General features: G+C 44.9%; 1 long non-coding RNA gene across 1 annotated transcript; it reads right to left on the bottom strand.

Moving 5' to 3' along the window:
- Positions 1-10,354: 10,354 nt before the first annotated feature.
- On the bottom strand, positions 10,355-10,904 carry lncRNA:CR44166 (long non-coding RNA:CR44166). The gene has a single exon (NR_073845.1). It is a non-coding gene; the product is annotated as a long non-coding RNA:CR44166 (long non-coding RNA).
- Positions 10,905-12,649: the final 1,745 nt, after the last annotated feature.

The raw sequence follows: 12,649 nt of genomic DNA, 5'->3' as shown, positions 1-12,649 counted from the left end.
AATGTAAACAAAGAGGCAAAAACCAAACGATGGCAAACAAGCCGCCAAGCGCCTGCCAACAAATACATGCAGGGAAAAGCAAAAAGTAAAACAAGGGACAAGAGGTTCGGTGGGAGCATAAAGCGAAAAATGTTCTTGTTAACAAATTGCAAAACATTTGCTTTTTGAAGACAAATTACTCGTGGTGAAACAAATTGCTTTGCTCCTTGCCTGCCTTCCCCCATCGCTCCGCTACACATTAAATTTAGAGTGTGTGTGGGCCGCATTTAAATTTGATATATTGGACTGGAAAGTAATGCACTCGAAGCACTCACTCCACGACTGCCACAGCTCATTGCACCCGAGTCGCGATGGGTCCGCGTCTAATTAGCAAAAGCCTTCGCTCAATTCGCTTTCCATCGCCAAATACACCTTCCCGTCTGCGCGGAACGGAAACGGAAAAGGAAACAGTCGGTTGCGGATTAAATGTAACTTTAAGCGCGCTAATGAAGACAATTAAATGGGCTTAGTCGAATGCTCAAGCGGACTTAGCAGCCATGGAGGGGACATGCCAGACTCCGAGGTCACACAGTGGCTGCTAAGCAGCTCTAATGCCCCGTTATTGCTCCGGAGTTAAATGCCAACTGCTTCGAACGGCACCCACTGCGTATGAGCAATGTGCTGCATTACGCATCCGCCGTGCCTACAGAGCAGGCGAAAATTCATTTGTTAATTTGTGCATGCACTCGCACTCGATCATAATTTGTGTAATTATTTTTCCAGTTGGTGCGCCACACACCCCTCGGCCCTTCCGATTGCTTGGTTTTCGGGGGTCCTGGTTGGCGTTGCCCAGGGAACGTGCCTCGCTGGATGTTGACCACATTTTTCATAGCGCGTTTCGTGTGGCCATAAATTGAACCCGGCCACGGGATATTGGAGTATGCGGTCAGTGCTCGCCATGAACACTCGCAGCGATTTAAGCTTAAAGCAGATAGTTGCTGATATTTGAAACTACTTGCCAAGCGAACGCATAAATTTGCCACTAAGTGATGTATTGATGCCCTAAGTAAACACAGCACCCACGCCAGTCAGCCAGCTATCCATCAGAAAAGTTGGCCGGACTTTAAAGAGATTCCCGAGCGATTAGCAGGCAGAGCCGGGCTGGGCGCATGGCAAACAGTCTGGGCACGGAAACACTACCCTTTCGCATCCAGGACATTAATAAGTCAAGTCAAGCTCCTTCGACCGGAGGGTGTGAAAAATACTGGAAGAATTACATGCTTCAGCGCATAACTTGGCCGAGATCCTGGAATTGAGAACCGGCAGCCGTGTGCCCTGCATAATCAAGTCCCCTGCTCCATCGATGGCTGGCCAATTCGGTAAACAATGCGGAGGCAAATGCAAATGAGCATATTAGTAAAGCCGCCGCAGCATTTGCATAATTTTCCCACAGTTTGCTGTGCCGCAGGACGAAAGTGTTGCGTCCTCTTCCGACGCAAAAAGGGTCAAATTTGAATGAATGATGTGCTCAGCTGATTTGCGGAAAAGTGATCATGATCATGGAACTGGGAGCCGTGAGCTGGGAGTAAGGATGCCAGGGACCCGCTTTGACCCTTCTGCCCGGAGCACGCACTTCATATTCATGCCGCACTATGCGTACATATAATTCCCTATTCCCGGCACTCTGGGGAGTGGAACAGGACACTGAAACTGCTGCAGTGGAAGAGCAGGGGCAGGGGCAGGGGCAGGGGCAGGGGCAGGGGCAGGGAGAGCGACATCGATTTATGCCGGGCACGTGCAGCACTCTACATCCCACGCTTATTGGCATTTGTTGCACTCTATGAAATCCGCTTAACGTTTGCCACTGCAACTATGGACGCAATCAAAGTAAAAATACATCACCATTAACGGACGACCACAGGAGTTTTGCAGCAGTCGAGATTGCAGATTCAATGGACGGTGCGGCTCCATTGAAATATCAATTATTGCATGTCCACTCAAAGAGTCGGGTTGCTTTTGGTTCGGCCTGGTTGATTTTGGACCGGTTGCGACCAGTCGAGCATTTAAATGCTGCTTAATTGTGCTGCGTGCCTGAGATAAAAACGCCGCAGTCACAACACTCGACGGACAATCGCCCGGCTGCCAGCAAATGAAAATATAAACATTAAAATTAATGACTGCCAACCAGTTCTCGGCTGTGTAATTGTGCGTTGAACTCTGCTCGCACAACTGACTGAGCATAAAGTGCTTAACACAGCCAGCAGTCTAAATCGATAGCATACTTAATGGGGCTGATTTTGTTGTGACTCAAATGAAATAGAAGATGCGTTGGGTATTTAAAGCTGGTATTGTGTTAAAGGAATTGTTCGGAAACATGCTGGCTTATAGGTCTGATTGACAGGTGCATACTCATATGAGGAATCAAATAAAAACGCCATTTTTGCCCAGTTATGTACTTATTGCAGCTGACGGACGGAAGCTACCGCTATTCAATTATAGATATTTTATTCGAAAAAAAATTTGCATAATTACGGCAATTACTTTGAGGGTTTTTAAATTTTAAACGAGAAATAACAACCTATTTAGCTGACAGCCAATATCTGCGTCATTTTCGAGCCCAGCAGTCAATAAGCTCTTTCAAGAAACCCAAATTGAGCTTCGTTTCAAATTTCATTCTTCGGATTCGTCGCAGACGGCGAATTCACTCAGTGCCATTGTTCGCTTACATAAAATCAATTTGTCATAATTATGAGGAGCGTTCTGCATCGTGAAAGAAGGAAGTTAGAGAAGACATTCATAAATATTCGATATACACTTTGTACTTAATCAGAGCATTTTATTAAACAGACACACGCAGGAGGAGTCCGATGGAGAAAACACAATATTGAAATAAAAAAGTTGTCTCATAAATCACAGGACTGCCATTGCCCCACTCCCTGTACCGTACTCACTCAATATGGTGGCCGCCACTTGACGGGCATTATTCAAAAAGGGCCGCCTGTCACGGCCGCCGAATGTCACGCGCACACTTCGAGTGGCTCAGAGGTTCGGTTCAGGAGTTGCGGAGCTCGACTCGGCTGGCCAAGAAGGGGGAGGTCCTTTGTCTGGCTGCCCCCTTCCTGCTGGCCAGGACACCCCTTCGCATGGCTGCAGGTGCAACCGGCGGGCTGTTAACGCCCCGGGGGCCAAATGCCAAGGAGGAGCACATTATCGGGCATAAGTCCCATTACGTGAGCAGGCGAATCCTTTCGGTCGTGATCGAGAATGCAGAAATGAGCAAGCCCCGTTTGCAGCTAAGCAAATTTATAATGCTGTTTAAATGCTTTATGAAAACACACAAGTTGGTCGGGGAGTGTGCTTATGAAATATGCTCTCGAAACTCATGCACGGGTTGGACATTTTAAATGAGTTTTGGCTCCCCGGAATTTACGGTTGGCGGTGGCAAACACGCCAAAAAAGGTTCAAACTGCGGAACGGGTTGGAAACACTTTGCCGGGCCGTTTGTGGAAGTTTTTATGGTCCGTTGTTTAATTTATGGTAAAAATACATTTCGACACCGAAACCGTGGAGCTGCCCAAAGGAGCGAACGCACCTGTTACACCGCCGAGGAGCCACAGCAACAAACAAACAAACAACGAGGCAATTAGACGTGGCAGCAACTTAATGTATTCATGGCCGTGCTGACTGCTGCCGCTGCCCCGAAAACGGCTTTCATGCCACATCCAGTTATCAGCTGATATATGAGCCCAGACGAGCGGACAGGAGCTACACCCACTAGCCACCTCCCACATGTGTAATTAATTGTGGCCCATTTGTTAGCCAGAGAATCGAAAGTGAGTAAATTAAGGATGTTTGGCAGAGCTATCTGAAATCCGGGCAATTTACTAACATGGTGGAACGAAATGGTTTTAAGGCAATGAAACATTTTAAGATTGCCCGTCAGAAATTTTAAAATCATTTCTTATTCATTGCCGTGCACAAAAAGCATGACGACAAGGAAAACTGCATAATTGATTGAGACTTTAAACATTTAACGAAGTTTGCTCAGTACATAATATACGTTCTGCCACTGCCGTATATTTCTGTGTATGTAGCTTGGCAAATAAATATGGCTAAGTCCTGCCATCCCCCCTCCCAGTTACCGAAAATGTCAACGGACGAGGGCAGAGCCACAGCCGTATACTCGTACCAACTATGTTCCCATAAAGATGTCAACTGCACATGCAGTGAGCCATACAGCACAACACAAAAGTTTGTTGTGCGCTGCTCACAAATAAAATTTAATAAACGCCAGACCGACGATTTGGCCATATTAAAACCCTTACGACAATCAGCAACAAAGTCTTGACTTTGAAGTCGAAAAAATTAGGGCGAAATTCAATAAAGTTTGTGTTCTGGAATTTCATACGCGTGCATGTCACCAGCGCACGGGATTCAACGCGCTGAGAAAGGAGCATCATAATACAGGAATGTCCGAGTTTAAGCGGGAATCTGCAGGCAAAAAAGTTGAATTTAATTTAAATTCGACCAAAAATGCATTCCAAAGTGGGTCAATTCCAAATACTTCCACTGTTTACATGATCCTCAGGCCGTTGTTATACCAAAAAAAATGTATATTTGAAGTGGCCAAACGTGACATTACACCTGCTGATTGTTCGTTAAATTGGTTCGGAGTCTTTCTTGAGTTTTCGAAGAATTCCTCCACTTCTTGTTTCGGACATATCGAGTGCGTAAGTCGGGCAGACGGATAGTAGAGATCCATATGGGGGAAAGCGGCGGAAGTGCGGGAAGGCACCTTTCCAAATTTCACTTTGCACTCGTGGCGCGATTTATGCCATTGTGATTGAGCACTGCGAACTCAAAAATCTACAGCGAGTGCAGGGTGAGTGCGGAGTGTACTTGAACTCAATTGATTCAAGCAATTTAATATTCATTTGTGCGTGTAAATCAGATTTGCACATGCAAATACCCGAAATCGGCAGAATAATTGATTGAGCGAGCACACATGGCCGGGAGCCGCCCGAAATCGGGCCAAAATAATTTGATAATTTTTATTTGCAAACGCGTTAACAGATTGCGCCGTCGATTCGCAAATAAAAAGCCGAACAAAGGACCTCTCTGGGATGTCAAAGGCGCGCTGCCGCGGGCCACGTAATTTAATTACCCAAGTCAAAGTGCTCCAGCCGAGTTATGCGCCGTTCCTGTTGGCCATTGATTTATTAGGTTCCGCCGTGCGGCATTAATCCATTTCATGCATCCCGACTCGGAATAATCAGCCAGTAATTTGATTGTGATTTATGATCCCGGCAACCTTGGCAGTCGGAAGGGGCAGTGCTGAGAAGCCTGTAGCTGTAGCTCTGGATCTGGTTCTGGCCCTGCAATAGACTGCAATTATCCAGTGTAATCCCCAGAGCCCCAAAATCAACTCAACTGACCCCACAGCAGCGAGCTGAGTACGAAATGTTAACAGCAGCAGCAGCTGGCTGTGTTTAGTGCGCTATGTTGGCCGAAAGCAGAGCTGCTAGCGCTGGCCACTGCGTTTGGCATCTATTTATTATCTTTGAGGAACTATTTTCGGCATACCATCAATATGCATGAGGGTCGGAATCGCCCCCGGCCTCGCATAACTGTGGTTGTTATGTATATTACGTATTATCATGGCAAATGTTGCCTATGGAAAATTACGAGCGTGACTCCTCCGAAGCTTTATTTCCACTCCCACTGCCCACTGCCCACTTCCATCCCATCTGAATGCTCACCACCACAGTGGCGTACGAGTATTTAGGGCATTTGCCAACAAGTGCAAACAAACCTCAACGGCAATCATTGTGATTTTAGTTACTCACTAGCACTGGTCGCCATGTTCGCTGTAGATCCTACAACAATGTTTCCCGTCTTCAGGTATCTTATGGATTATCATTATTATTTTTCGGTAGAAGTTTATGTAACTGATGCAAGTTACAATTATTTCAAACTACACAACTTTGAAAAGCTGAATTCAATTAACAATTAACTACAAATATTTCTGCAAGATACACAAAGCCGCTTGTGTTGCTCAAGTTTCAGCACAATTCACAATTTCGAGTATTATTATTATTATTATTATTATTAGTATATATGTATATCAGTTTTTGATTACCTACATCTGGCATAAAATTTAATCAGCAATGAATTATGAAGCCCAACTTGATTGGCATACAATTCACATAAATTTCTGGAAAGCATTGTTTAAACATAGTTGGCTGATTTATAGTGTGTATAACTTCAGTTATAAAAGCTACCGATAAAAATTCTGAATATTAAATCCGAAAATTCTGTTTCATTAGTTTTTTGCATTCCATCGTAGTCACAACAGAATAGAGTCCTTAGAATTTCCCTAAAATGCTGAACCAGATTGCTTCTGTGGTATATAAGCTAGTATGGGCGGCAATTTATGCGGCAAAACTCCACTAATTTCTCATGGCCATATCCTGCGACTGACTGCTTCCACTCCCCAACCCCTGCCACCCTTTTCCGTATCCTGAATTGTAGCCTTTCTGTTTCCGGTCTGTGTACACTGCACACGAGACTCGCCGGCGATATTTATTTGCGTGTATTAAATGTCTTTTTGGCAGTGATATCCCCGCCCGCCGGACAGATTGCCGGAATTGTGGCAGGCACTACGGACTGATGGCAACACGGGCTGTTGTTGGCCAGGATTAGGAAGTTCGTAGCCCGCATACGCGCTATCTGACATCTGTAAAATATGTGGTAGTTGTGAGGTAAACTTTCGCTATTTCACGTGGCCGACGATGATGACTTTTCCTCCATTTCCCTTTGTGTCATTATCTTTTGATTATTCCATTTCCTCGTTCGCACAGAAATAAAAACAATTTATATTTTCCTTTGTGGCTACAGAGCAGCTCTCAAGTGTGCGGCTGTCGTGGTCGTCCTGGCAAATTATGAAGGGCGTCAAAGGCGGTCCTCTAAGCCAGGTTAAGGCCAGGTTAGTAAGAATAGTCCGTCTACCGACTGCCGGGCAGGCTTTGGGCCACCTTTCGTTTAGCCAGCAATCAACTTTGGCAACTCTTTCAATTTGTGTGGCAGGCGTGTGGGTGGCCCTATGTGTGCTTTCGGGCCTTGAGTGACTTCTTGTTTAGTTGGCAGTTTTCAAAACAGATCCAGCCAGCTTTTTCCTGCCCAAATTGCTTACAAAGTGTTTTTTTTTCTCATGCCGGCTTTTTATTCTTGGGTCGCACGAAATAAACGGCTGAGCAGTAAATCTTTGTCGGTTTAGGTTATTGAATATTTCATGCCCGAGTTGATTTATTATTTATTTCTTTTTAATGCCCGCTGAAGGTCAAACCAGCAGTTCCTTCGCCATGAACCCCTTTTATGGTCATTATGTGGGACAACAGTAAAGTCAAAAGCCCGAGGAGCCGATCGCATTCCCATTGTCCATCCAGCGGAACTGCCTCCTCCGATTTCGCTCCGCCCACAATCACAGTTTGCCTGGGCGGGCCAAAAAGAAGTCCACGACACCAGGACACCAGAATAGCAAAGCACCAAAGAGCCAGGACACTGGGAGAACACAAGCGAAGCAGAAAGCCGAGCTGGCTGGGAAGGGGAATTAGATAGAGACGGCATAATTAGAGCACGGCCACCACTCGGCGTTGCAAGCCTAATGAGTTCGGCTCGGCTTTTGGCGCTACGTTTGATGGCAATTGCACGGCCCTCTTCGCATTGTCATCGCTCGGCAAGGGAAGTCGCTAACCGAAAAAATCAGTGGGTCCTTCATACTCAATAATGCATGCCGCAGTCCCAGTCCCCAGATTTCGGACCAACCCCAATACCCATCCCCATCCGCTTCATCCTGCCCTTTTGTTTGCCGTTGTGGCGGGCGGTTGTGCAAGAAACGCACGACAGGGTGTATCAAGCTTACAGGACAGCACCAGCAAATTGAAGCCATAATAATAAGAAGACGTACTTATAACGACAATTCTTAAATTCCTCTTACAACTTAACCATTCGAAGTTGATACTAGGGGATTTGATATATATTAAAGGCAAAACTCTAGAAACTATCGGTTAAATTACTTCATAATTTAATGGTGATACAATGATAACTTTCCTTAACATTTAAATCCGATTGCAGAGGCTTAAAGCGTTCTTCCTAGGAATGCATTGCTCCAACAGCATTTTCTTGTCAAACAATGTGACCCACCCTGATGCAATGGTCGTGGGCGTCCGGCAGGAAGGATCTGGGCTGGGAGGACCAAATCCGTGACTGGCCGCCATTTGGCGCTCCGTGGGGTATTCTGCCCGTCCACAAAGTGCTTCCTGCAGTCCGGCTAGTCTGCAGGATATTGAAGTCAGGAGCGGGACAAGTCGCAGTCAGAAAACTGGTACACAGCAAAGTCCACTTACGTCCATGTTGAACTTTCACCCTGGCTGCTGCAACAGTTATTATGTTTGCATATCCCGGAAAATTTCGTGTGTTTTCCTCTAGCTGGGCTGTTAAATATTAATAAATCTTTTTCTGCATCGAAAAATGCCTTTCAACGGCGCAAAAAGTTTTCCGCCACAATAGACGCTTGTTTTTCCGAGTGTCTGGCTGTTCTGGGTGTTCTGGGTGTCCTGGTCGTGTTTGCATTTCTCCGGATGGTTGGATATGGATGGATGGATGGTTGGTGCGTCTGTTTGGGGTCCTTATGTAAATCGGTCGTTGTTCCTTTTAGCACTCGTCCTGTGCTCACTTGTTCCCGTGCTCCTAAGTGTTGAGTGTTTTGTTATTGAAGCATATTTTCCTCATTTGTTCTCGACCTGCACTCACTCGCCCGCTTTTAACCCCCGAATTGTTGTTAGTTGAGCACCAACAGCCAGCCACCAGGCAGGATCCTAAGGTGTATGCGAAACTTTTGCTCCTGAACCCTTTCATAAAGGACAGACCGAGCAGCAAAGGGCTTAATGTGTGTATTCGCTAAAAGCCTGTTACTGTTACTACTGCTGTTCATGGCAACCATGAGCTCCATGGATTGGATGGGTTGGATGGGCTGGATGGGCTGGATGGGCTGGATGGGCTGGATGGATAGGATGGCCGGGAACAACTGGTTGGTAGGCACTGAATTAAAAGTTTTACGGGCTCAAACTTTTGCCAACAAACTTGTGGCAGTCGCATAAAATGCCTCGACTACCCCTGAGCCTAAAAGCATGCACACACGCGGCAACAAAGCCAACTTAACACACAATTGCGCTTTTGCATATTTGAGCGCTGTTACAAAACAAACTAAATTCCGCGGACCAAATCAACAGAAGGATTTGCGGAGGACTGCCACTCTGAACCAGGTCAAGAGCTGTTAACTTGAAAATTACACAATTTGTGCATTTTGCCCGAGAATTAGCCAGTTAAAGTGCTCCAAAATGCCGAAAACCATTTGTTGACCAACTAGGATAACTCAAAGCCACAGCTTTCAAAAACAGAGCACTCTGGAAGGACTAGCGAAAAATGCATATAATATTCCAAAATTCGTCACACAACTATCGCTACATAATTCGGCCACAATATTTTGATGACTGCAAATTCACAAGAGCTCTGGAACAAAATGGCAGCGGCGGCCAATGACAGTAATTAAGGAAAGTGCAGAAAAAGTGACTGACACTTGGTAAATACCCATTGGGGCGGACTTGTTTGCCCCAGTGGCTTCTGACCGAGAGCAGATTGAAGGAGGAGCGAGCTGAAAGGCATTTCCCAACAGAGGTATTACACAAAGGGCCATGAAGCCAGTGGTCCAGGAACTGTTTGCTCTGACCGAGTCACGGAGGAGCTTTAAATACCAAGTCAGTCGTTGGCTTACACTCCGCACAATGGGATTAGAGGTGGAACTGCCTGCCAGTTATTAATAGAAATAAGCATCTGAATTAGATAGACAGTTTAGTTTTCAGTTCTCGACAACAGTATAATCTGATATCAATTTCAACGACTTACTCTTGAAGTATCAAAAATAACATACTTCCCTAAGTTGTTTCCATTAGAAGCAATTTCTGCAAAGTTTCACCAAGTTCTTAAATATATGATACCTTTTCTTATTTAAACGTTTGAAACTGAAATGGTCGAAAATTGTACTAAATAACACTTAAATCAATACGTCGTGGCAAAAATTTGCATATAAAGTACGCGCTAATGGTATTCATAGACATATGTTCCTGATCCGTATCCATATGCCCTTCTGTCCATCCGTCCGTTTCAAGTAAGCCGCTGTTCAAATTGTTTCCCTTTATTTTATCTATATATATATCATATCATTAATATATATCATAGTAAGCTTCGAAACGATTTCACTTCATTGTCCTCGACCGGGACCAATCAAAAAAGTTACTGCTTATATAAAATGCCCGATAATTGCCAGATAATAGTGTTAAGATTTAAGTTGATTGCAATAAACCATGGCAGCTTTCCCTTAGTATCAGTACGTTGATTTGTTATTGTCTTTTTCGCATCGCTTTCAAATAGCGAGCTTGAGCGGTCAGAAGCTTAGTTGGGTGGTGTTGTGGGTGCGAGTGCCAGATGAAGATTAATTTGTATGTTCACCCCTCAGATGCCACCACAAGACTCGAAAGACTTGGAAGACTGGGTGCCTGGGGGTCTGGGTCTCGCCAGCACAAAGGCACAGTCACGGTCATCAGCTGTTCATCTCTCGGAGCATCTCATCTCTGGAAACTGCCTTCTGGCTTGCCCCAGGTAACAGACACATCGGCATCAGGCAGCCAGAAATGGGGGCTGGATAAGATGGGAAGTTGGGCGCTTTTGTGGAATTCTTGTTTGGGGCCAGACACGGTGCCAACTGAATGATCAATGCTGGATGCTGGCAAAGAGCTAGTTCTCCTGGATTGTGTTAAATGTTCTATGAAAATTCATAAAAGGCTTGCTCAACTGTTTGCACGTCCTGGGACTAAAGCCATTTCTCAGTTTCGCAAACTAAGACATTGAGTATATTCAAATTCACATATTCACCTTTTAACACTAAACTTCATTATATGTAGTTGTCTACTTTTGAGACTGTACTTTTTTGGTACAATGACGCCTTTTAGATTCCATTGCCTTAAAATTTAATTAAATACGATAATGTATGTTTATGTTAAACATTAGCATAACTTACCTCCAGGTCAAAAACAGTAAATTAAAATGTTATTGCCACAAAACATGAAATTTAGTGGTGTGAAAAAATGGCTATTATATCACGCATACTAATGTTAATGTCACTTTTTATCTGCCTAAATAAATTTTAAAGATATTAAAAAATTAAAGCCGCTTTATTTAGACATTTTTCAGATGGACACTGTAATGTTTTAGGCGCAAAGACTGGTTTTAATTGTGCCTTCTAGTCTTATTGCCCAATAATTCAATAATCGCATTTGAAAGCTTTTGCTATTGGAGGCTATCAAAGGAGTTGATTCACTGGCCTGAGGTTATCTATGCAAATAGGCACGTGTCCTCGATTCGAGGACTTCGAGGGGCAGGAAGACGGTGCGGAATGCCGTTTGCAATAATTTAACTCAAGCCATCTTGACCCAAATTGCGGAGTGACACATCTCGGCGAAATGAAACCGCCCGCCCGAGGAAACTTTCATTTCGCAAGCTGTGGAGTGGGAGCCGTGTGAATGCTTACACTAATTAATGCGACACCTGCCTCATGTCACGTTCTAGTTGGGTTTTTCCGTTGGCAGGATTAATGAATGCAAGCGTTTTCAATTTTAATCCGCAAAAGCCGCAAAACTTTGGCTAGCCGCCATCATTAGCCGTTGTCAGGCGTCAGGCTGTCATTAAAAATGGCTTAAACATCAGCCCAGTAGGCGGTTGAAAAGTCCCCATCCTAGACACGTGTTTTTGGGGATGGCGAGAAATGGGACACCAGTGTCATTGATTTGCGGAGGGAGCTTAATTTTCCCGTTTAATAGTGACATAGTGACAGAAGTAGTGCACCTACGGACTGAAACAGAGGGTCCTTGAACTTCAAGAATTTCAAAGGCGCAGCGCTGAATGTTTTTCCATTAGCAGAATGGTCGATCGGGAAAATTCTCCCCGGACTAGAAGGTAAAATGGAAATGCAGGGTTTCCATTAGCGCCCGGAATCGAAGCGAAGGCAGTAAAATTTAAAAGCTCCGTATGCCTTTTGTTCTCCAACTTTCTCTGCTTTGCATTTCATTGAAAGGCATTCTGCACTCGCTTTCACCATCCGATCCAACCCAATCCAATCCATTCCATTCCAGTCCCTCCTTCTTCTCCTCCTCCACCGTATCCTTTGTGCCCGCCCGGCTCACTGGGGTTATGGCTGCGGGCAGATTCTGTTTTGAAGGAGGAGCACGGCTCTAATGCAATATAGTATAGTATACTATATAGCCGGCTGTGTGGGCGTAACGAGGTCACTGCTTTGGGACAAAAGTTGTCAACTCGAAAATTACACATTCTGGGGATCTGTAAAAAACACGAGCGAGTGTGCAGCTGCATGGGGGCGTGGCCAGAGCCAACATATCTTTGGCAGCCACTGCACAACTGTTGCCTTTATTTCGGCTTATCAGCCTGTAAAATGCGCAATTCAAATGCAAATGTGCAGCGTAATTAAAAATGTGCATTGCTCAACCAACTCTCCGACCCAGAATGCAGTCCGGAATATAGTCATATAGTCATACATAGC

The sequence above is a fragment of the Drosophila melanogaster genome, chromosome 2R (genome assembly GCF_000001215.4).
Source record: "Drosophila melanogaster chromosome 2R".
Classification (NCBI taxonomy): Eukaryota; Metazoa; Arthropoda; class Insecta; order Diptera; family Drosophilidae; genus Drosophila; species Drosophila melanogaster.
The sequence above is the reverse complement of the archived record's forward strand: the minus strand, read 5'-3'. Positions and strand labels throughout refer to the sequence as shown.